The sequence below is a fragment of the Pecten maximus genome, chromosome 1, assembly GCF_902652985.1.
Source record: "Pecten maximus chromosome 1, xPecMax1.1, whole genome shotgun sequence".
NCBI classification, from domain to species: Eukaryota; Metazoa; Mollusca; class Bivalvia; order Pectinida; family Pectinidae; genus Pecten; species Pecten maximus.
The window spans coordinates 40,650,314-40,655,915 of NC_047015.1; the positions used below are offsets into that span (position 1 = coordinate 40,650,314).

Below are 5,602 nucleotides of genomic sequence, written 5' to 3' on the forward strand. Positions count from 1 at the left end.
ATTGACGTGTTATTGGTGGCCCAGGTATGATTGATGTGTTATTAACGGCCTAGATCTCTGGTTGTAGGTTATTGACGGCCCAGATCTGATTAGTAGGTTATTGGTTGCCCCGGTATGATTGGTGTGTTATTGACGGCCCAGGTATGATTGGTAGTTCATTGACGGCCCAGGTATGATTGGTAGTTCATTGACGGCCCAGGTATGATTGGTGTGTTATTGGTGGCCCAGGTATGATTGATGTGTTATTAACGGCCTAGATCTCTGGTTGTAGGTTATTGACGGCCCAGATCTGATTAGTAGGTTATTGACAGTCCAGACCTGGTTGGCAGGTTATTGGTGACTCAGGTATGATTGGTGTGTTATTGACAGTCCAGACCTGGTTGGTAGGTTATTGTCGGCCCAGACCTGGTTGGTAGGTTATTGACGGCCCAGGTATGATTGGTGTGTTATTGGTGGCTCAGGTATGAGTGGTGTTAGTGACAGCCCGGGGGAGGTGTGTGTGTCGGTAGGGGACATGTGTCGCTTTAGCAATACCCATCATGACTGTTTTATTTTAATTTGTCAACAAAACAGTATTCGCAAAGTTTAAAAAGCCTAAACTCTATTCAGTTAAAAGTCTTTGAAAGAACGCGGTACATTGAAAATATAACCCCGTACCCACAATTTGAGTCAGGCAGCTGTTCAATCAACATAATAAAATACTCTGGTGAAAATGGGGGGAAGGGAGGGCGAGTTATCTCTCTTTGTTGGAACTCTGTTCTCGCATGAGCTCGTGATGCGGTCTCCATCGATTGGCGGGAAAGTGCCTCACATCCTGTCTACCGAACCGTATGCACGTGCATCGTAACTGTGAGTATATAATTAACCACTGTGCTGTCCGGTTTGGGAGCTTAGCAGCACACTCATTAGTATATACTAATATTCACTACAATACCCAATACAGATCTGTATTCTGTAAAGGCATAAAAGAGTGCAAATCTCGGAGTCTTGACGACAATTCACTACCGGTGATGGGGTTAAATGTGAACTGTTGTCGTACATATTTTCCTTGATACATACTTGTAAATAAAACGAAACAACAACAACAACATCTTGCAAGGATGAATTATATTTTAACAGTAACCATAACCAGAATCTCAAAAGAGACATTATTATAGATCTATAGCAGATCTTTGTGCGTGTCGTAGTAGCAGACTGTGAATACAATGGTTAAGTGCATTAAACTGGGGACAAGGTAAATTGGATCTTGAAATAGGGAGAAATTGATCATGTAGCCTACTGAAAAACGAGATCTTTATTCTTAAACATAGCATATATCACTATTTTATTCCAATGATTGAGACGTATTAGGAATATGCTATTCATGTCCATTTTTCCCGCTCGTTTCCTCTTCGTTGGTTACTGTGTTTGTTTACACTTTCAAGCACGAAAACAGATTTGTTCAGTAGTTTGAATGGAAAATTTTGAATTTTTATTTTGATATGTAACATGGTGAAAAAACATCTTCATTGAATAATGTCATCAGAGAAAAAAAATAGAGATACAATTTATGAGTTTTCCAACTTATCGAACTGCTGTCATTTGTGCCAAGGCCCTCTGGGCATAGCCGTCTGTTCTGATAAGCTTTTAAAGAAAGAAAAATGGAGGAATAGGGGCTTATAGTTTTTTTTTGTCATACTAACCAGAACAGACGCCTGTGTTTTGGGTTAGAAGAGCGACAATCGGTCAATTTCAGTGTGTATTCCAAAATTTTAAAGAGAGTTGTCTTTCTTGCCTTACCAAACACAAGTTTATGCAACTCTCGCCCGTCAAGTGGTTTTGAACCACATAAGGAACTGGGTTCTTCTTTACAAATTCCTTGACGAATTCTTTGACGAATTCAAATTTGAACGACGTCGTCGTCGTCGTCGTTGTCATGCATCGTCATTGCCATCATCATCATCATCATACATCATCATCATCATGTATCATCATCATCATCATCATCATGCATCGTCATTAGTATCATACTCATCCTTATCAGCAACATCATAATCATAATCATCATGTATCGTCATTGAACCCGTATCTTTCAGCTCTTTCCTTTGAATCAGACCTTTTAGTTTTCCATATTAAAGACAATAGATGCCAATTACAAATGAATTAGAGTTGATTTTTTGTTGTTGTTTAAAGTTTGAACTGTGATTAAGCATATTTATATTTATTAATTTTTAACCAAGACTGATACCTGTTACGTATATCTCTTTTTCTACCAATTGATTTTTTAATGCAGTAGCAATTATCTGTAAAATAAATCTCTATAGAGTTGAGAGGATAGGCGTTGGAATGTTATATGGGAAGGGGTTGCGCCTTCCACAAGACTCTGGCGATTTTTACATTATATAACTTTAATGTCAAGAAGAAATTTATATTATGATATGGCATATGAATCTACAATCTGGTTCGATTTGGAATGATTGCCCCATAAATATCACAAAAGCTACTATCTATAAAGAAAATACTCGACAACGTTGCTACTATGCATACAAATATTTACAATAAATCCGGCTCATCTGACTTTGGTTAAAAAAACTCAAAAGCACTTCAAGTAAAGTAAAATTTATATTTGTAGTTAAAATTAGACTTACGAGGGAACAGAACCAGCATATCATCTTATACAGATACCAGGAAAAGGGCGAGGAATGGTTATTGGATTCCAGGAGAGATAGCATGCCCGTTACAGACGTACGGGAGAATTGTAACTGTAGCGAACATTAATTCAATAGAACTCGTTCGATACGTTTGTTTTCTCGTTGCAAAACTCCGTCTACATACATCATACAGTACTGCTAATTTAATTACTGATTGTAATTTGTAATGCAATTATGTGATCACACACCTTTCTGTCATCTGGCAGTGTCGAGACCTAATTTTAGATATGTAGAAACCGTTAACATGGTAACATGACGAATGACAAATGTAACTCAATAAAACTCTGAAACGTTGTAGCATTTTCTTTAAAATAGCTTATTGTGCCACCCGTTCATCTGAAATTATTTGTCATTTTAAGTGTGCACAAGTTAAGTTGGTATTTCGGTAGTTTTTCATTACACCTGAAATGATTAAATGCGGGTTCAATTTCGTAAATGTTCAGAGAATATTGCACGGAATATTCATTCACAGTACCAGTGCATGCTGTAAGAGATCCCGGTATCTGTAGGAACTTAGCTGGGGAAGCATGTGTTAGTTGGTCGTATTGATTTTGAATGTGTTAATTTTGGAAAGTTCGATTGTAGGAAGGACGACAACGGCGATACGGTTGATGACGACGATGCGAAGATGTGACGACAGGGCGACGTCGCCATGATGATGACGAAAGCGAAAATGACAGCAATTTAAGAGTGAAGTGAGTAAATAACTTTTCTATTCGTGTTAGAAAAACTCATGAAGATGATCATTTACAGCAGCAACGTAGTTGAAGGCGATGGCGCTTAAGTTTCTGAAAATAACGACGATGAAAATGTGAAAAAAGGAACAATTAAAAAAAAAAAAAAATCGCGAGAAAAACGACGATGGCTATCAATTTTATCTTCTTGTAATGGTTTATTGTGTCACTGCCAGATACTCCTCCGATATTAGACGTCAGCAAGAATTGCCTCCGTGTTATTCCGTAGTGTAACGGGGAATTGCCCGTCGTCACAATCAAAGAGCGAAGTAGCGATTGAGGAGGAATTGAAATAAAACAACGTAAAATCAGAAAAAAAAATATTGGGTCCTGTGTCATTATTGAACGTAATGAAGCAAAACTCGAAACCCTGTCACTTAGAAAACACAACATCAATTAAAATCCTGAACTATGAACAACAAAATGTTTCAATTTTTATTCTACTGTCCACCATCCAATAAAAAGCAACTAAATGAAGTTGCATTTGAAATGGGTCGAATAATGAGACAGAATCCTCCCGACACATTAATTACAGTTCCTAGTTAATAACAGATAGTGGAGATTAAGGCGGTTAGTTATCAAGTATTCAAACAGATTTTATATGGCAGCTTTTAGGGCAAATCTGAGGTATGATGTGAAATCTTGTTTCCGTGTTATTATGTTCTAAAAAGCTAAAATGTAATATTGTTTTATTTGATTAAGATCCAAATGGTACTCGCACGCCTACAATGATTTCAAGAGATAAATTCGGTATTTAAACTTCCTTCAAAAAGCGATCATTGTCGTGATAATAGCGCACTCATATCAATCGGGTCGACTTTGTCCTTGGATTAAAAGTTGCGTTGAGAACACTTGGTGATGCTACAAGTTTTATTTGCTGGGTTTATCACCTCATGAACAGGCAGGGTCATTTTTTCTTCGTAGTAGCTGGTTGCAACTTAATGAACAATATATGGGAGATCCGTCTCGAGCAGTTGGGATCCAAACGAAATAACAGACACAGGACAGTCCATACTTAATACAGTCGATTAAAATTAATTTGGTCGAATTATGCGGGCTTATTGTTTAATGTAATGGCATTTCGCATTTAAGAATTTAACTTATGTGAGTTTATTAGAGCCATCATTATATTTGACTATTGGAATTGAAATGTGTTTATCTAATCTGTACATGTTCAATAATTTAAAGTAATTTCTCGTCATATATAGTATCTTTGAAATTTACTGATGTTGAAGGAATGCGAGATTAATTTGATTCAGTTAGCACTTTGTCCCTGATTAATGATGGCCATTGTACTGTAGAATGTAGCACCACTACATGTAGAACACGGCATTAGTCAAAACGACATAGAAATTCTCTCAGCATTTAGGTCCATACTAGGGAGCGCGGTCTTATTATTGAAGTTGGTTTTATATTATTCCATAAACAAATATATACGAGTAACCGAAATCATATTGCAACAGTATCGTCGGATACCCACGGTTGATTGCACCACGCTACACTACACTTATCATCGTCGGATACCCACGGTTGATAGCACCACGCTACGCTACACTTATCATCGTCGGATACCCACGGTTGATTGCGCCACGCTACGCTACACTTATCATCGTCGGATACCCACGGTTGATTGCGCCACGCTACGCTACACTTATCATCGTCGGATACCCACGGTTGATTGCGCCACGCTACGCTACACTTATCATCGTCGGATACCCACGGTTGATTGCACCACGCTACGCTACACTTATCATCGTCGGATACCCACGGTTGATTGCACCACGCTACGCTACACTTATCACTTATTTTAAGTAGCGTAGAGTAGTGCAATCAACCGTGAGTATCAATTTTCAATTTTCTTTATTAACTGGGCCGTAAGGCCCATAAGTACATATTATAAACAACACAATACATAATATTGGCAGAGAACAGTAAAACAAATACAAAGTGGAGTACGATACAGATCGGATCCTATTGGCTTTGAAAATAAAGCCTAGACGACTTAATTCTTTGATATTGTTTACACATAATAACTATTGATTTTAGCATTGAAGGATTTTGGCAATAGTTTTTTAATGAGGCGACATCGCAAATTGTACATATTACATATTAATATGAAATGGTATCCATCTTCTACCCCAGTCTTTGACTTACAAATTCAGCAATTTGTTATTTCGG

At 37.7% G+C, this 5,602-nt stretch overlaps 1 long non-coding RNA gene across 1 annotated transcript; it reads left to right on the forward strand.

The window, feature by feature from the left end:
* The first annotated feature begins 786 nt into the window (after positions 1-786).
* On the forward strand, positions 787-3,510 carry LOC117327251. Its single transcript, XR_004532604.1, has 2 exons — positions 787-849; positions 3,276-3,510. It is a non-coding gene; the product is annotated as an uncharacterized LOC117327251 (long non-coding RNA).
* The last annotated feature ends 2,092 nt before the right edge of the window (positions 3,511-5,602 follow it).